General features: G+C 46.8%; 1 protein-coding gene across 3 annotated transcripts in view; it reads right to left on the bottom strand.

The window, feature by feature from the left end:
* FAM117A (family with sequence similarity 117 member A) overlaps positions 1-20,524 on the bottom strand; it is a 42,423-nt gene that overhangs the window by 20,773 nt on the left and 1,126 nt on the right. The gene's annotated exons all lie outside the window — the stretch shown is intronic.

Here is a 20,524-nt window from a genome sequence, read left to right as displayed (position 1 = left end):
TAATACTATGAGATATATATCCTTGGGGGCCTTGCCTTCTATGTACGTGCATGTATGTGTGTGCGTGCGTGTGTATGCTTTAAAATGAAAAATGGGATTATACTGTACATATTATTTTGCAATGAGTTTTTACCTTATATCATAAACACCTTTCCAAATCAATATATACTGACCTACAACACACCCTTTTAAATGACCTTAACACTCTTTAAACTCTTCAAAGGCTTTCTTTCAAAGACAGTACTCATAGGCCTCGTGTTCTGGTCCCACTTACCTTTCCTTTACACGTCACTCCTCTTCAAGATCTCTATGTCCTGGACAAACTATACTATGCACCATTTCCCACCCATGTCTTGGGCCTGCCCTCCTCTGAGGTTTTGCACATGTGCTCAGGGCTGAAATGTGATCCATCCATCAGGGCCAGCCTAAACATCTCCACCTCCACGGAGCTTCCTGAGTCCCCTGGAAGGAATGTCTCAGGATTTTCTGATTTTCCCCAGTACTTTGTACTCTTCTAGTACTTCCCAGCCTCTATTGGATTACAAGTATTTGTAAATCCCAGCTAATAAACAACCTGTGGCCAAGGGCTGTCTAATTTATCTTTGAACCCCACACAGCATCTACAGCATAGGGTTGGAGATTGGCAGATGCCTAAGTATTCTTATAAAATCAAAAACCTGTTACTATCAGGGAGAGCCTGCTCTAATTACACCTGGATTCTAAGTTTGTGTGCCTTGCACATCCATGCTCACCCTGCTCCCTGTGAGTAAATCCCCCTGAGCTGCTTGCCCCCTTTCCTCTCTCTGAGGCTCAGGGAGGCCCAACCTCTTTCTTCCCCTCCCTGCACCTGTCACCCAGAAAGTTAGTGACAGGCACGCTGGGTTCAAGCCCCAGCTGCATCCCCTACACCGGCATTTCAACCACTTGTTTTTCTATCCTGGGCTTAAGATCAAAAGGTGGCAATCTGGATACTTCTGGGAGATCCTGACCCATGCCGGCAGCCTGGCCAGACACCAAAATGCTGTCCTGTGGTTCTCCCAAACTGTCTCTAAGAGCCCACTGTTGAGGCGGGGGCCCTTGAAGGCAAGTTTACACGATTACATGACAGAGAAGCAATGAGGCAGGTGGGAAGCAGATGAGCCAGAGACTGGCAGAGAGGCCAGAACACCATGATTCTAACAGCTCCTTCACTGCTGTCGGAAGAAAGAGGGCTGGGACTCCAGGGCTGAGAAAAAAGCACTGGGGAGAAAGATTTCTTGGGGCCACCTCTCTCAGCCTCTCAGCAGAAATTGCTGCAAAAACCTCCTTTAGAAATCTTTCCATCCTGAGGCCCTAAGTATGCTCTTCTGAGTTTGTGTGCCTTGCACCCTAAGTATGTATAATACTTTCAAGTTTGTATAATACTGTCAAGTTTTGCCCCCTCCTCACAAAGTACTTGTGCGTGTACAGTCTTTTGTTCTCCTAAAGGGGCTCCAGAAAGACTGATAAGGAGACCAAGGCACAGAGAAGTCCAGTCTCAGATTGGACTTGGTCACCCAGAAAGTCAGGAGGCAGTCCTACATCCAAATCCAAGCCTCCTTCCTCCTACATCAGTCCACAGGGCTCTTGGCCCTTTTGCATCAGGAGCACCTCCAAGGGTGCAGGACACCTGCCTACATACCTGAAGGAAGAAATGCCTAGCAGCTCCTTCAGGGAAGGGAGTAAGGAAGGAGACCACATAGCAATTTTTTGTTTGGGGTGTTGGTTGGTTGGTGTTTTGGAGAAGCCTTTGAAGCCTAGTGGGAAGGATTCTAGTAAACCATATGCCCATTTTACATCTTCCCATTGATACCCTTCACAGCCCACCTCATTGGCCAGTTACAGGAGGAGTCCAATTTCAAGGGCAGTAATCAGAGATGACATTTTACTCCCCAGCACCCCCGGGGTTGGGGAGGACCCAGGATCCTGGAATTTGGTATAAGAATCCAACCACCCATTTTGATCAACTCTACATCCAAATCTGACCTAAGTTATTCATAAAGACTCTGAGCGCTTCGTCGGTTCTGACTTGCTCCTCCGTATACAAAAACAAAACAAAACAAAAACACGAATACAAAAAAAAGAAAAAGGGGAACAAGGGCGAATGGGGAGAAATCAAGTACCCCAATCCAGAACCAGCTGCCTCTGACCCAGCCCCCTCCTCTCTGCTAGGCCTGCAAGGATGTCGCTGCATCTAAGACAAACTGGAGGACTCACCTCAGTTTCTTTGCCTTAAATGAGACCGCTGGGCCTCAGACTTATTTCTACAGTGACTACATCCTAGCACAGGGTGCTGGCCCAGCTCCTGACCAGCCGCAAGGTGACAGAATTCCCTTCTGTCTCAAAGCACTCAGCAAAGCCCCAGCTCCCCTCCAAAACCCCCACGTTCTTAGACCCTTTGAGGTGATGAAAGTGCCATGTTTCCTTCACGCCCAGAAACTAAGGGAGGGGGGCACTTTAAAAAGATGAGATTTTGACAGGAAAACTAATCTACCACTTATTTTAAAAACGCCACCCCAAATGGTTTGGGCCTGCTAATTTGGGCACCAGAACTGATTAAGGGAGAAACCAAGGTGTCAGGTTCCCTCCAAACGCAACACAAACTGAAGCCAAAGCCAGACATTGACATGTTCTGTGCCATTCTCGAAGGGGCCACAGGCTGGAGCAGTGTGGCCCCCGAATATCTGGGAAGGGCTCAGGTGTGAGGGATCTGGTTCTGACTGCAGCTCTGCCCTCACTGTGGTGTGACTGCAGCCCACACCTCATGCCCTCCCCCCTCACCAGGCCTGCTCTCCCATCGGGCAGGCAGGAGCACAGTCCCAGCCTCAGTTACCTCTCAGGGACGCTGTAAACAACGAAAGATGAGATGCAAAAAGGCTTTAAAGTCTTCATTAGATCGATCATGTCAAACCAATTACTGTCAGTCAGCCCCTCCCCACACCACAATCTTTTAGGACTGAAGGTGTGTGGGTGGGGAAGGAAGAGGAGACATGCAGGGTGAGTTCCAGCCACCAGTGTCCCCTGGGAAGGCCCACAGCTTCAGTGTCAGAGCCCTTTCCTTTCCTAGTGTTGGTCTAACCCAGCCAGGACAGCACCCAGAGTGAATGATGCAGGCGAAAGAGAGCCGCTGGGAGGCGTGGGCATCAGCAGCGCTGTCAGCACCGAGACCTCCCTCAGTCGGGAACATCCTCTAAGAAATCTCACAAGTGAGTGCAGTTGAAATAGGGGCTCCTGGGCTTATCCCTCCCTTATGGGTGCACCCACCGGAAAGATCTGGGGATGGGGTTCTGCCCTGCAATTGTGTGATTATGGTTAAAGGAGAAGTGTTGAGAAGTCACAACGGTTGCTTGTGGTTGGAAGATGAACTGGTTTCATTTCTGGAAAGTACCCCTCTCAGATTTGGGAAACAGGACAATTGGCTGCCCTGTCTGAGAAGAGACGCTCCTATCATGACAGGCCAAGACAAAGCAGCAAGTTGCGGGGCCCTGGCTGGGTGGCTGCGGGAGGGTGGGGTGTCCTGTTTACAGCGCTGTGGGGTATTATCGGCCCATCGCATGCAGCAGCCTCCACAGCCCAACCACCTGGCGAAGCTCCCTGGCACAGGGCCAGGCCATTTCACCATACAGCTGAGCAGTGGAGGATGCTTTGGTTCTTGGGCAACGGCAAGTGGAAAACACAAAACAAAACAGCACACACCAGAGATAAGAAGCCTTAGGTGCTATCTTCCGGAGCCACTTGGCCCTGTCTCCCAACTGCTACATTTGTATGGCTTTGGGGAGAGCGGGCTCTGAGTGGAGTGGACCAGTGGTCAAGTGTCTGCTGCACCTTGGGGGACAGTGAATAGGGCAGAAACACACAAACAGCTGACGAGGGGCCTGGCACACCACAGTAGACTGACTGATTCCTTCAGTAGCAGGTTCTGGGTGCCCACCACAAACCAGCCCTGTGATAGGCACTGCAGACACGGGAGGAGCAGGACAAGAAGCTGCTGACCAAGCTGAAGTGGGGCAGGCCAATACGAGCCCCAAGGGCCAGGCTGCCAGCTGAACCTCCGGGGGTTCCTCCAGCCACTGACTCTTCAGAAGGACCACCATTTGGTCTCTGCTGTTCCCTCATATTCCTGGCTGGAAATCAGCTCAGGCCTGACCACACCAGCAAACCCCCACTGCGGGAACCCAAAGGAGGAGGGCGACAGCTCTTAGGAGGGGTCAGGGAAAGGAGGAAGGCAGCAGACGACACAGGAAGTGAGGCATCTGTGGCTGCCCTTCTCAACTTGGTCAGAGATAGACTGTGGGGTGGAGGCTTAGCAGCTTACAAGGAGAGACCAGCCGCTGACCAGAGGGTCCTGGCTGGGAATCTAGGGGGGGCTACTTCACTTACTTTACTATCTTTGGGGCAATGCAGGAGAGAGAAACCTGGGAAACCAGACAAGGCTACTCTCCACCCATCCTCCATTAGCTTGAGGCTGAGTGACCCCAAAATACCCAAGAAGGACTACAGAAGGAAGAAGAGAGACAGCCAATGAGATTTCACAGGTGGCAAAAACTCAGCAACTGGCAGGCTCAGCAAACAAGTTATCAGTCACTTTCTCATGTCACTGGGCTTTGAGCCATTATTAGCACTAGTCTTCTTGCCTTCCCTCTTTAAAATAACTCTCATTATAACAGAAGCTGTACATAGATAGGAGGAATTTAAAGGAAATTTTAAAAATGCAGATTAGCAAAAACTGAAAAATAAAAACGATGCATGCCGCCACTCAGAAATCACCATTCTGCACATCCTTCCTGATCTCTCCCTGTGCACCTATGTGTGCATATGTACTTTTAATAAAATGAGATCTTATTACACGTTTTTCTAACAATATGCTTTTTTCAGCCACTGATCTTCACTTCAGGAGAAGCAGGCAGGGAAAGGGCCACCCAGGAGGCTGAGGCAGGGCAGACGGTTAGACACTGAGGGAGCAGGCCCTGTCCTGTCCCGTCTCCTAGCTGTGATGCAGCACTTCTGTTGGGGGTCGGGGAGGCGGGGGGAATGATAACCTGGAGGGGAGCAAAGTAAAACAGGGATGCAGAATTTCTAAATATTCCCCAATACCAGATTTGCAGTAAGTAGGGGAAGCTCCTCCTCACAGCTTCACAGGGATTACTTTTCCATTTCAGTATGTGTGCTGGGATTAAACAGTGCAGGCAGTCTTCTGAGCTGCTTGCGGTCCTGCGCCGCTTAACTGCTTAACTCAGGGACATGTGGGTTTTGGAGGGAAGCTGTGGTCAAACCGAAATCCTCAATATGACTGTACAAGAGTTAGAAGCCCTCCTTGGAAAGCCCAAGGAGACCCCATCCATCCCAGCTGGGAAAATTAAACCTGGGGCTTTAAACACTTCTTTCAAACCCAAGCAATAGCTCATTTCAATCATAACAGGGAGAAGAAACTAAAGAAGTGAGATTAAAAAGAAGGAAGAAAAAAGGAGTAACAGCACATTTCCCTTACCAAGAAGGCTTACCTAAAGAGAAAAAAAAAAGAGTGATATTTGTATACACATGAAAAACTTCTCAGCCAGGACCTTAATACTAACTCCATATTTAATACTAACTCCATATTTAATATTAACTCTGTATTTAATACTGTCTCCATATTTAAGTGTGTAGCTCAGGTGAAACCTTTTCTTGCTGTGTGTCTGACTCCCCAGGATGCAGACCACATCCATGGGCAGCTGGAGAGAAGGGTCAGGAGAAACCCATTTGGAGGTGTCACTATGGGGAAAAAATGAGGAATACCCTAACTCTTCTTATCAGCAAGGAGGGAAAGGTTGATCCCAAAGCGTACGTGTGTGTGTGCGTGCTCGCGTATGAAGAGTAGACAGCAGTTACTTAGACATTTGTTCAATTCTCAAGAAGCTGCAGTTAGAAAGAAAGGAAGTGGTGTGAACTTTTCACCTTTTACCTGAATTCTATGAAGAGGAGTTCTGAAGGATTTCAACATTCTTAAAACAGGACAAAACACTAGCAGTTACTGATTGGAGCATGCTTTCCTTTGGGATCTATTCGGCCTTTGTTAAGAATAGCATAAATAGCCATGGCCTAGCCTTCTCCATCTAACAGCAATCCTCACCACCTGGCTATTTGGGAGGGATGAATTTCTGGGTGGCTATAAACTCAGAGGACAGGCATAAACCCTTCAGTATCTTCACTTCAGACGGCAATCTGATTCTTATCAACTAGAGGAGAAATCATGATGTCCGCTTAGTTCTTTAAAGATAAAAGAGGTGAAGGAAGAACCAGAGATTGGGGAGGTTCATCTACAGTAAATCCTGTGACAGGACAACTGTGATTGAAACCCTACTCTGATTTTTGTTCTGAATGTGTGCGCCCCACACACTCTCAGGGATTCTCTGGGTGGGAGCCCAGGAACACCCTCGTGTAGACAGGTGAACTGATTTCTCCAACGCCACAGAGCAACTTGAGACACAGGCCTTTCTTCCCCCACAGAAGACTTTCAAAGAGCATTTCCCCCCTTGTGTTTCATTGTCAGACTCAACTGTCATGACTGTCTGGCTGCCTTGGTTCACGAGCTTCCCCACGGACTGGAAGAGTTCTATTATTTTCCCTACTGGGAATCAGCACAATCAGACCTGGGGCTCGGGGACACTGTTCAACCCACTGGGCATGTAGGGCAAGTGGAGGAAGACAGTTAAAAAGGAGGGATCCCTTTTCTAGTGAGGACAGTGGAAATCGAGTGAAAGAAAAAAAGGAAATAAGAATAGAATTATAGATCATGTTCAAATAGTCAAAATAATTTCTGCTTTGTGAACAAACCATGACTTATTTTTAGCTTCATCCAGCCTGCCTTCTCCCTGACCTCACGCAAACTGCCAGACAGCAACATATGTGTGAATACCTAGAGTTTGACAGAATTTGATGGCCTCATTTTGTTGCCTTCCCGCCAATGATTCTAAAAGCCCAAAGAAAATTTTTTTACTCCTCTTTAGAACTCACATCAATACTCATGTCCTTCAGTGTTAGTTTAGAACTGGTTTTATGCAGCTCCCAAAGTAACAGCTCAGTCAGGAGGAGTCAGCAATGGATGCCAAAACAACTGGGAGAAACACTGTGGGGAGCAGAGCACTTACATAATGTACCACATATAAGAGAATAATGTACTTTTACAAAGGGAAATCTGGTTGTCACCACCTCAAATGATCAAACTTAGCATTACTAGTGATGGACATTCTGACACTGTGTACCTCCTGAAGCGATGTATTATGAAGTACACAGCTTCACCCACGAAATGTTCATGCCCAAGATGTTTTACCTGAATCGAATTGGGCCCCAGACTTAACTTCCCACTTGCAGGAAATACAGGAGATGGAGGAACAAGTCAAGTGCCATTGAAAGGGAACAGTCACAAAACTCCAGAATGTGGGACAGCTAGGAGGCTGTCCACACTTTCAATAAGTCAGTAATCAAAAAACCTGAAAACAAAAAGACAGGGATGGGAGGGGAATTTTAAACAGATTTTTTTAAAGACATAACCAAACGAGAACCTTGACTGGACCCTGGATCAAAAATAAAAACAAAAAAGCCACAAAGAGGGCTTCCCTGGTGGCGCAGTGGTTGAGAGTCCGCCTGCCGATGCAGGGGACACGGGTTCGTGCCCCGGTCCAGGAAGATCCCACAAACTGCAGAGCAACTAAGCCTGTGCGCCACAACTACTGAGCCTGTGCTCTAGAGCCCGTGAGCCACAACTACTGAGCCCATGTGCCACAACTACTGAAGCCTGCGTGCCTAGAGCCCAGGCTCTGCAGCAACATAAGTCATTGCAATGAGATGCCCGCGCACTGCAATGAAGAGTAGCCCCCACTCGGCACAACTAGAGAAAGGCTGCACGCGGCAACTAAGGCCCAATGCAGCCAAAAATATTAAAAGAAAAAAAAAAAAGTGGTATGTCCTCCCAGGAGAAAGACCCAGATTGTGCACAGAATTAAAGAGTTCCTATGATCCAGAAACACAGTTGGAGTTGGATATAACCTCAGATATGCCCCACCAAGTTACCCTGGGCATCCATTTGCTCATTCATTACAGGAACGTAGAAACCAATGAGATCCCAGGGAAGATGGGTAAAAATAGCTAAAGCGAAGGTAGCTAGATCCCAAGAGGAAGATGAAGTGAATTAGAATTTATGTCTTCTTCTGCATGAGTGTAAAAAGGAAGGGCAGAAGAGACTTAATTAGAATAGGAGAGATTCCAGCTAGATAAAAGGAAGAACTTCCTGCTCATCAGAATGAATGAGGGAGATTGTAGAGTCTGCCCCTGAACAGCTCCAGGGAGAGATCATTACATGCCCCCAGAGGTCTCAATATTCACCCACCAGAAGGCAGAAGGTCGTACCTAGAGAGTTTGAGCCTCCTCTAGTTCTAGAATTCTCCAGCTATTAAAGGGTAAATAAGAGATGGCTACTGACCGATTCAGCTAAATTGAAAGCCCCAGAGCCCATGCTGTTATCCGGGGCAAAATTAGTTAAGGGGGAAAAAAAGGCACCAAGTCAAAAGGAGATATGCCTTACCTAGGCTGATCAGACAGCTGTGTTGTGCGCTCCCAGACCATCTCTCAAACTTCCTCACCCAAGCAGGAGAGTATAAATAGTGCTCAATTTACCTGTGGCTCGCCACAGGCAGAAGGGCTGGTCACGTGGTAACTGCCGAGTAGACATCAGAGCTCAGAGGGCAGGTTTGCTCACTTGCTACACCTCAGTAGGTCTGTCAGGACCTCTGCTCTGGTTCATTTTGCTCTGGGCTGGGGGGTGGGGAGAGGGGCTTAAAGGAGCAGTTACACAGTTACGTCCCTCAGGGCCATGAAGGTACAGTCACAGAACTTGCCTTGCCTTCAGGGTCGAAAATCTTATTAGGGTTAACTCTGCACAACCCTCAAAGCTTTGAAAACCTGCGTGGATCATTTTGTCCCACTTGCAAAATCTTCTCTGGTTAGGTCCATCTCTTAAGTTCTACTGCATCCCCAGTTTCAAAAAGGAAATACCTGAGAGACCACTACATCCCACCTAGTGATTCCCTACCTGGCCCCTGGCATTCTGGAACTGATCCACCCTGACCCCAAATCCCAGGCAAATTCCCAGGCTGGGCCTGGTGGAAAAACCCGTGTGTGCTGGGCAACATTCCAGGGCAGCCCCTGCTCTAAAGCCCTGGTCTTGCTGGTTGCTCAGATCTCCTAAGGGAGGCTCAAAGGTTATATAGTGCCTCCAGGGTAAACCTTGTCTGAAACACAAATTAGATGGTCCCTCTAGAAAGAGCCTTGAAAGGTATGACCTTGGGAAGATTTTTCCTACCCTCAATGTCTGCCTGAGACCAATGATAACTTCAAAACAGAAGGATGCTTGTCAGGTCACCTCTCCACATGTGCTTCCAGGCACAAAGGAGGACATGGCAACACATACCACTGGATGGTGAGTTATACCATCTTCCCCTTTTACAATGGGCTTTGTATCTGCTCTTAAATCAAAAGCTGCTTAATAGTAATGACACCTTCTTTTATAAGTCAGGTAAAGAAAAGGCTTATCCTCCTGAAGCAAGAGGAGAATATGATCCAGGGAAACAGTCTGGGGTGTTAATTACCAAGACACCCCATCCATGCCTCTAAGAACTGGAAGGGGAAGCGCAGTGGTCCCAGTCCCCTCCAAACAGACAGCTCTGGCCATTTGCACGGCAGCTCTAACACAGACCTCTACACTGCAGACAACCCAGTAAGTTCTCATCCTCCTGCAACCTGTCCGGATTCCGGATGCCATCCACCGGGCGCTGATTTTGGAGTGGGACAGAGCCACGAGAATACTGGAGACAGCCTCTATAGTTTGATAACTGCCTAAGGACAAACAATCTAACTGTATAAACTGGTATAATAATATAGTAAATGCTCATGGGTCTATTTCACAGAACTGGCTGGAATCCATGAAAAAATCCTTTGATGCTAACTTAACCACAGTCTCACATTCTAGGGCGGCTGCAGGGAGGCATTTTAGATAAAGGACACATAGTAAAGATTCTCCAAAAACTGTTTTTTCTATGTTAAGAAGTAGAGTCAGACTCATTCACTTACCCCAATTCTGGAAGCTGGTGGGAAATGTCAGTAAGCAAAAATGTCAGGAATAATTCTATTGCCTTCAAGGAGCACAGATAGATGCAGAGCATGCAGTTTGGAGGGAGAGAATAGGGGCTGGGAACAAACAGTAGTGTCTGAACCTCTAACTCTGCTTAGCGGTGATTACCAGATCCACCCCTTCTGGGGCCCTGCGGTTAGTGGAAAGTTTTCATTGACAAAGAGTGAAGCCCTCCCTTTGTGTATGAAGTTGTAACTCCGCAGGCTCCTGTACATTCACAAGGCGGTGGGCACAACAGACCGACTGGTACACAGGCAAAAAAGCTGTCTGGCCTGGCCCATAACCTGACACTGCTTCCTAGACAAAACTCAACTCCTTTTCCCCTTGGATCTCTACCAGAAAAATGCGAAGTAGTACTACTCTATGGCTCTGGCACATGAGAGCCTTCCGATTTCATGTATTTTAAGAAAATGAAGAGAGTTGAGTGAAGAGCAGAGTGAGAGTTTTTCTCAGAATGAGGAAGCAGGTTTCCCTAGAAGGTACCTGGACATCCTGAACATGCTCAGTGTGGATCAGCAGCCTGCTGCAACCCTGCTAACCCCGCTGCCGGGTCAATGTGGGGCACGGACTGGGCTCAGATACACGGCCGCAGGTGCCCAATGGTTCTCAGAATCTGATGCCAACCTTGTCCAGCTCGAGCAGCAGGGACAAGCTGCAGTCTCCTACTATAACAGTCAATACCTGGGCCCAAATCCTGCCTCCGCCTCAGTGTGCTACATGAACTCAAGACGAGTCACTTAACTTCTCTGGGCTTCGGTTGTTCTTTCTGTTAAATGGGGAGAATAAGAGATGTTATAAGGATGATAGAAGAAACTTTAAAGAACTCCTGGTACAGTCAAATTAGTCTAGCATATATTCATTTTTTAAAACTTTTTATTTGGAAATAAGTTCAAACATATAGATGTAAGAATAAGACCAGTACCCAGAACACCCATATGCCCTCTACCCAGATTTGCCTATTCTTAAACATTTGACCCGTTTGCTTTATCGTTTGCTTTCTTTCACATGCACTTTTCCTCACATACACACTCATACACATGCTCTCCCCTACATTCACACCCAGCACCCACACATTCACACTCAAGACACACACACAGACGCTTACATCCAGATACATACACATACTGTCCTTTGTTGGGGTTTGTGTGGTGGTCTGTCTGTAAACAATCAGGAGGGACAGGAGGGTGGGAGGTTCGAGGTGAAAAGAAAGTAAGGGGGCCGTGCTACTTGGTGATGGGTCCACAGCCCTGCTCCCCGCTCCCTGCCTCCAATGCAAACAGCAAGCCCTCGAGTGTTCTGATTTAGAGATGAACGAGTACACGGATAGGGACCAGGAAAAGTACTTGTTACATAAGGTAGTTGGTCACTCTTTTCCTCTGAACGAGAAAAACCACAAAAAACAACAATAAAAGCATTTAGATGAAGCATGGAAATAGCTTTATTATGTAGAATCATTTTTATAATATTTGTTATAATGGGGCTTTACCTTATGCAGTTGGGAAATAACTGGGAAAGGAAGGTTCCACATAAGCATATGGTTATTAGAATATTCAAGAATTCTACACGAAATCTGGTTTTGTAAGAGAAATAAGGAGGTAAAAGCTGCCCATAACCCTCTCTATGAAGCAGGTCAGGCACTTCTCCATGACACCACGTCCCTAGTTGGAACTTTCTCCTGAGTTCAAGTCCCTTCTGGTCCCCTTAGTGGGCACACACTTGTCTCATAAAGGCACTATCACGTATCACAACGACTCCACTCCCAGTTAACCTAAAGCTAGGAGAGGGAGACACGCCCAGGCAGAGTATGGCAGGGGTGGGGGAGGTCTGGACCAGCCGTCCCCTACATGGAGGACTAAAGTGTCACCTATGACACAATGCCACCTGCACCTAGCCCCCCCCCACCACAGAAATGCACCACCCACATTTACTCCTGAGTGCTTTTGGGGGGTTCCACATAGTCACACAGAAGAAAAACACCCTTTCCTGTAAGCTCCATCTTAAGAGTATCTCCCTGACATGGCCCCGAGCTCAGTAACCATGACCATGACCCCACCGAGGCAGGAAAACCCTGCCTCCTGGGCCCTAGCTGTCCCTGGTTAGCTTCTCATTCCACGTGGAAATTGCATATCTACAACCAGTTGGAAACACTTAAAAGCTGTCACCACATCACACATATAATGTAATAACCATCACCCTCCAATCAGCTGAACCAAGTGGATAGTTACTTATGGGGTGCTGAAGGAACAAACAGACTTCTCTGCAGCCCATTTTCCTCTCCAGTTCTCTTCTGGTCAGTTGAACAAATGAAGCTTTGCTCCTGGGATACAGGTGCATAAGCAGAAGGGAAACAGGCCGGTGTGTGCTGGGCAGGCCGCAGAGGATGTCAGCCTGAGGGGCAATTCCCCACAGACTCTGCACATGTATGTGGGAAGAGCCCTGGATCAGGAGCAAAAGGGCGTTATTAGTCACACGGTCTTGGGCAAGTCACTTCCTCTCGGGGCCTCAGTTTCCTTATCTGCAAAAACAAGCAAATGCCACCTGCACCTGCAGGACTGTGGCAAGGCTGAATGAGAAACGTTCCAGGGTACCGACTGCGAGCAACAAAGAGCTAAACATGCAGAGCGCGTTGTCAAAACTAACACTATCCATACTCTCAGCTTCCCTGAAAAATGCAGATGAATTTTGGGGCCTTCCAGGGTTGGGATCCACAGACTCTTCCTTTCCACAGAAGCAGCTGCTTTAGACTTCTCCTGTGAACACAAAACTCCCCAGGATTACGGTTCTAATGAGAAAGAGTCCAGGGGCTGCCTTCAGCATTAAGATGTGCACATACCACATGGATGGCCTCACGTGGGCCTCCTCTCCCCAACTTCGAAATCCAGACGACATGATATTGTGAAAGCTCTCTGGTTGCATCCCCTCTGTCATGCCAAATGCTATCCACTCCACCCTCAACTCCAATTTGTGTGTCATATCTGATGGGCATGAGTTACAAAGACAATCCCCAAATAGGGGCTGGGCGTCAGGTTCTCAGCCAGCTTGCAGGTGTAGGGCAGGGAGTGCATGTGTTATCAGCCGCAGTTCTCTCAAAGCCGTGTGGGCGATCAAACATACATAGAGCACAGAAAACTCTTAAAGGTAAGGCAGTGTGGCAGGTTGGGAAGAGAAGGGGGGAGGAGGGAAGAGAAGCTGCCTTTCTTTCCTTGCAATCACATTTTCATTCTGTTCAAAGTTACCCACAGCTGAGCAGGTTTATAAAACCATTTTGACTAAGCCACCAGGCCTGTGGTTGGCAGGGGAACACAGGCTCCATGGATGACAGTGTAGGTATCAGGGCTTGGGGAATGACAGTGAGCATCTCTTTCCAGCATTTCCCCCATTTGGTGGGGAAAAGAGAAGAGGAATCAGCAGTGTTTCATATAAAGGATGGTGTCTGGCTTGGGAAGGGGGGCTTCCTGCCTGATCATACCTCTAAAACCACCCTAAAGCCAATAGGCAATTCTGCACCCTGGCCTAGAAAAGCTGCTAATTCAGATTTTGTTTTCCTGTTTTCCTTTGCTATACATTATAGCACTACTAGGAATTTGGTGCAAATCTACCTGGAGTGAAAGAACATCCCGCATTCATCTGTCTCCTTGGCCTCTCACCCATATCCACATATAAGCCTAAAGCCAGGTCTTCTGGCTCTTTTACAAAATCACAACAAAATCCTAAACATTGGCTGTTTCCATGGATCAACCTGGTAACTAACGGCCCAAGTTCACCCTCTGGCTTTAAGTGTGCGGCGAACAGAACCTACAGGCCTAGCGAAGACATCCATGGAAATGCCACGTCTTCGCCACCAGCTGGGCTTCGAGCCCAATGACCAGGATGAATGGGAGACCAGTGATTTGAAGAGAGAACACTAACACTTCGGGCAGGGTGGGGGGGCCTTGTAAGTAGCTAAAGAGGGGTATTATAAAGGGGGCACAGAGTGTGGGGGCCAGAAGTGGAAAAAACCATTTCAAATGAGCCTGGGGAAGTGTGGTTCACTCTCCCCACCCCTGCTGCCTTTCCAGCAACTCCATCCAACAAGCATTTATTGAGCACAACAATCCCCATCTGCCCTGGCCCTCCCTCTGCAAAAACACTCAAATCTGTTCAAGCTGCAGGGTGAGTTCCATTGCACTTGAACTTGAAACATGAGGTGCCTACCTTTTAAAAAGGCAGGCACACAATTTCCAGCATGGGGCAGAAGGGACTAAAGAGATCTGAGAAAGTTAAAGTACACAGCTGACCAAACAAGGACACACCAGTGCCACTTTCAAAAGGGAAGGGAGAGAGTAAAAATTTAATTTAATGGTAGGGAGAATAATATACTGGCCAATTAAAAAAAAAGCCTACTAGAGACATCTCAGTAATTCTCTAATTAACCCTAACTAACACTGAATATTCCTTCACTCTATACCTCCTCCAGCTTGAATTTATCTTTTATTCATTGGTGCACAGGTTGGTAATTTGCTTTTAGAGTTGTATGTTTAATCCTACCCTTGCCTCTTGAGGAGGTTAGACCTCCATGCTCTCCTGCATGTTTTCATTTAGGATCAGATGATGAGGGATGCAAGCGGCAGAGCAGGTGGTAATCTAGACCTACACTCATTAACAAAGCTCCCCCCGGAAAAGCCACCCACCATTTGCAAGATAGGGAGTACAGGGTCAGAGAAGAGGCACCCCAAACTTATCACTCTGCCTGCCAAATACTGCCCAACTCTAAGAAGCCACATTCAGGCGGGCTCTGAGAAAACTCCCCCACCCCTGAAGCCTGCCGCTTCAGGTCGACCAAAGCCCCCGGAGGAGTCTTCCCAGGCCTCCCCCAACCTCCCCCCTTTTAGAACGTGCAGGCAGAGCTGAGCCCAAGGCACTCGCCACCCCTGGTGTCAGCTGTCTGGGGCTCAAGAGCAGGGCAGGTTAAGTGTCTGCACACAGTCCAGACTTCAGTTCCAGGTTCCCCAGGGGCTGGAGTTGTAAGTTTTTCTATTATGAAATACTTTGATAGCATTCTTTTAAGTTCGTTGAAGCCACCCTTGATTGGCTGTGGTGCTCCCACACAGTAAAATTCGATTGAGGCATACTCAGGGCCTAAGAATAAACATTTAAATGACTCCAAGCTGGGCATTCAGCTTTGTAGCGACCCTGAGGAAAAGCGTGGAGGAGAAAACAAAGTGCCAGGAAGAGGAGGTTCACTGAGGACCATGAGCTTGAATCCTGGGTGAGAGCAGCCAGCTGTGCAGAGCTTCCCACCAGACAGCTGTTCCCAAGAACAAGAGCCCCTTCACAAGCTCCACACAACTGGAGAGGAACTGGAAACAGATAATTTACAGCTTCAAATACAATCCAAAAACACTTTTCTCTCTGAGATCAGGATTTGTTTTGGACCCAACAATGTGACTAGATTTGGCTAATGTTTGGTTAATTCATAAACCAGCAAAACAAATAATGGAGCCCTCTGTGAAGACTCAACTCAGGTAGAGGTGGAAAGTTGACCAGATTCCCCACTCAACTTTGCTTTGCTTCCACTCTTCCCTGCTCCCTCTTCTATCCATCTCAGAGGGGGATAAAACTTACTAACTCACGAAGAGACAGTCCAGTCTCACTAAACTAACTTGCTAGTGGTCACCCACCTTCACTCTGAAACGGGAAGGAAACACAAGGTTTTCCCTTCCAGCCCTTTCAAAGGGCTCCAAGCTGCCTGTGGAGTAAGAGTAAGCCCAGGTAAGTCTAGTAGAGCATTTGAGCTACTGTCATATAGCATTTGATATATATGATAGTGTCAATAAGAACTCAGAAACCAGACCTGCCCCCAGAATATGTCACACCCTAAAGTCTGAATCCTTTGGCACCAAGGCTCTACGTGAGAGCCGTAAGAATCCAGAGGATGATGCTCCATTAAGATTCCCTGGTGGCGCAGTGGTTAAGAATCCACCTGCCAATGCAGGGGACATGGGTTCGAGCCCTGGCCCGGGAAGATCCACATGCCACGGAGCAACTAAGCCCGTGCGCCACAACAACTGAGCCTGTGCTCTAGAGCTTGTGAGCCACAACTACTGAGCCCATGCTCCACAACGAGAAGCCACCGCAATGAAAAGCCCACACACTGCAACGAAGAGTAGCTCGCCACAACTAGAGAAATGCCTGCGCGCAGCAACGAAGACCCAACACAGCCAAAACTAAAACAAATAAAATAAATAGATTAAAAAAAAAAAAAAGAGCCAAGGAATAGTGTGGCCTTGGTGCCCATCACACCATTCATTATAAACTAGCAGAAAATGAAGGTAAAGTGTTCTCTGGCTATTAAAGCCCACCAACCACTTTGGCAACGCTCATATTGCCACCACAACTATGAAAATTTTGCAATCAATCCTGCCTCAAATTTTCTAGAGGACAATCTATATCTGGAACCAGAGAGAACAATGCCCTCTTACCGCCACACCCCACTGTTGCTCTCAGCCCTTCTCCATTTGACCTCAAATGGTTTAAAAAACCCTCGCTCTATGTGACCTAAGTGGAGAGCTTCCGTATGTATAATCCCTTACTGTCCAAAATACTGGAGAACACATGGACGCACCCTCCTCTGGGCACCAAAAAGATAAAGTAGTTAGGCACCTTAGCCCCCAGTTTCACGATGCCAGCATTGGTGATAACATTTAAGAGTCAGATATTTCAGCAGTGCATTTTGCTGACCATGTGCCTAGTGCTAGCAAAGCTGTCAAAAGCAAGCTAGCAGTGTCAGGCTGGGAAGTGCCTGATGTTTCACGCCTCCCAAACAGAAGCTGCCTCAGTCACAGGTTTTCAAAGCACAATTGTAGCTCTTAAAGGATTTTAACTGCAGCCCAAGCTTCATTATAGCAAGATGGCTCCGTGGCATAGAAAAGTTACACTCTATTCTAATCTCCAGGCTGTTTCAATCCAAGGACCATGGTTTGATGAGGGCTTCGTCTCAGAGCTTCTAATAAGCAACCTCCTTTATGTGGTGCCATACCTCTCTAAACACCCATCCCCTAAGGACTAAGTTTACAAGAGCACTGCAAGGAAAGGAGTTTAATAATTACCAATAGCATTTAATAACAATGCTGCCTTACATTCATTGAGACAACCATCCTGGAGAACCTAATGGACATTTGAAATAAACCCTTCCTATGTCCCTGTGAGGAAGTCAGTATCTGAGGGCAGCCATGACTACCACCAGCTCTCAATGATCTGTTCAGAAAAATAAAAGGCAAGGAGAAAAATCCAAAACAGGAGATAAGCCTAAAGTAATTTCCAACTGATTTTGAAATATGTTCACTGCAGTTGTGGGTTGTTAGATTTGGAAGGAGGGTAAGAGGGGAGGAGATGCAAATTTGCCTAACAGTTAAGCTTTTATGTAAATCCAAACTAGTTTATATCTACCGAACACATGTCACCTGACAAGGGTGGGGGTGGGCAGCATGGATTCACATGTGCTGATCTTCTATAAAGATTGAGAACTGACTGGAAGCTGATGATCCCCCTTTCTTTTTCCCTAAAATATGAGTGCGGACACAGGCTTCTTAGTTTTCTTTACCCCCTTAGGATTTTCTGCAGAGGTGTATACAACACACATTTGAAACTCATCTTTTTAATAGGAATATTGGTCAGGAACATCGCTGAAGACAACGAGTAGGCCAATTTTTTTCTGAAAAGTGTCACGTAGTAAATATTTCAGGTTTTGGGGGCTATTCCATCTCTATCGCAACTACTCAACTCTGTCATTGTGCACAGCTACTCAAATTCTGTCAGTGCAAAAGCAGCCACAGTCGATACCTAAATGAAGGAGCAGGGCTCCACGTGTTCCAATAAACCTGTATTTACGAAAACAGACAGAGGCTTGGATTTGGTCTGCAGGCCATAATGCCAAACCCCGGTTTAAGAAGAGTCTGGTGGGCAGAGGAGGCACTGGACTCCCCCAGCACCCAGCTGGCCAGTGGGGCTGGTCCACTAGAGAAGAATTTGCAAAGCTGTATTGAACATTCGCTTCTGGACGTGGATATGGAGACACTAAACAGAATAGGTAAGACTGGAACCCAGAACAATTCACCTCCTAGCCCCGTTTTGTCCATCATCAGTGGTCCTGGAAGAATATAAAAGTCAGCAGCCTCCAAGTGACTAAAGACATAAACGAGAATTTAATTAAAGGGGAAACTGCAGTAAGAAATTTATCCTGGGTTTCTGTTACCCACTAGTAGCTCTTAGCATCTTAGAGTTGACCTTCATTTTTCTCTCCACTCTCTTCTACCTTCCACACCCCTCGCCCAGGCTTGTAAAAATGAAGCCATTCCTCACTTTATGAAGACATCCCTTACAGATAAATGGCCACAGAAGGTAAATCCTGCTCTTTACACCATAACTCTTTTTTTTTTTTTTAAACAACATCTAATATACCTAGTCAAGAACACAACAGGGTGTGTGGTGGAGAGATAACTGCACAGCCCTGAGCACTACGTCACTTTGAGATGGGAAACAGAAAGTGACGACACTTAATTGTTTCTAAAACTCCGTCTCAGCTCACATGCTTTTTTAAACAGTTGGGTTTCAGAGCCCTGTTTAGAAAGCTCATTTTAAAAGATGAGCGAATAAAAGTGCAAGGGGAGGCCCTGAAATTCTGAAACCTGCAGTACTGGTTTCAGACCAATATGGGTTTGCTCTTTGAAGCCTGAAAAGGCAATGGGCTCTGGCCAACAGTGCTCTCACCTTGGCTGGGTGGAGAGAATAACAACAATATAAGCAGCAGCAAACACTTCAGAGTACCTTCTGCTTGCCAGGCACTGTTCTAAGCACTTTATAGTTACTGACTCATTTGATTCTTATGATGTAGACATTATTATTCACACTTTACAGATGAGGATACTGAGGCACAGAAGTTACTTAACTTCCTCCAAGCCACCCAGCTAGTAAAAGGTAGAACCTGGATTCGACACCCAGGTAACTCTGGCACGCAAAGCCATTCTCTTAAGGGTTTATGACTGCAAGGCTTTTACTTCTATCACATATATCCTACGGGCCCAAAGGAAACCACTTCTGCTACTTCTCAAGGCCGAGGAATGGAAACAATCTGAGCACACATAAAGGTAAAAGTTAACAAACCAAAGGCCAGGAACATTTCCTTAATGTCTGGCCACAAAGAACTCCACAGGCTCAGGCCACTCTTTCCTCCTCCTGTCTTTCCTCTCTCCTGCCTCACTGAGAACTATAGATAATCCCACTACAGACCAGGTAAGTGCCTTATTAGGGCCTCTGGGATACTAATAAGTGGAGAAACAATCCATCAGCCCAATCCATAAGCAAGAGATCACCCAATCTGCCTTAAATCACCCAACAAATCGTGCAGAGCTCTAGCTTCCTATGTTTTTACTAGTATCTTGGGTTCCCTGGCGCTAAAAAAGGAACAGGCCATGTGAAGAACCCAGTCATCCAAAGTTACGCTCTTCTTTCCACAGCGTCCACCAGTGTTTGTCCTTTAAATATTAGTTCTATAGTAGACACAAAATAACTGCTGTTAAAATATGACTGCTAATAGATTTCCAACTAATACACAGGCAGGCTTTCTGTTGATTTCTACTAAAAGCAACTAAGGTTCAGGTGCTTGCTGTTCTACTAACTTCCCTGGACTCCAAGGAAGCACAAACAAAACCAACAGGTTTGTAGTCTTCTGGTTTGCTTTACAGCAGTTCATGAAAAGCATGAGTTTATCTGGGCATTACCCTGCTCTACAGATTCTAGGTATACTTTTACTAGTTGGTTACCATCTTGCTACCAGATTTGACCAAGTTTCTGCGTTCCAAGATGCAATGCTAACATTTACAATGAAGTCCAGACAGACTTGGATTTTCTACTTCAGAGACCCTCTTAATCCCATTCCTACCTAGGAAGGCACCGTAGCAGCTATACTTTCAGGAGGGGGTGTGCTGAAACTAAGTTTAGTAATCACAAAAAGCTCAAGAAACTCTGCTTTAGAGAATGTCATTAACCATCAGATGGCAGGGACCACGACTTTTGTACGTTTGGTAGACCCTGAGGCTTTGGAAGTGTGCAGTGATCTTTTCACATTTGGTGTGAATCAAATGCAAGTCTCACTTTCAACTTCTTGCCAACCTCCTCATGCAAGTAGGTTCCTTTTCCCATTCCTAACTGCCTGCATTTGCAGGGGATCCATTACAACTTTGAGTGTGAAAGCAAGATTAAGCTTGCTCTCCCCTAGTTTCCCCATATCAACCACATTATTAAGCTGCTATTAAGACATCTTTTTGGTGCTGTTCAGAAAGTGTGGGTATTTGCCACAATGTA

Source organism: Phocoena sinus, chromosome 20, assembly GCF_008692025.1.
Source record: "Phocoena sinus isolate mPhoSin1 chromosome 20, mPhoSin1.pri, whole genome shotgun sequence".
Classification (NCBI taxonomy): Eukaryota; Metazoa; Chordata; class Mammalia; order Artiodactyla; family Phocoenidae; genus Phocoena; species Phocoena sinus.
Note: the sequence above shows the minus strand (reverse complement) of the source record. Positions and strands in the feature narration are given on the sequence as shown.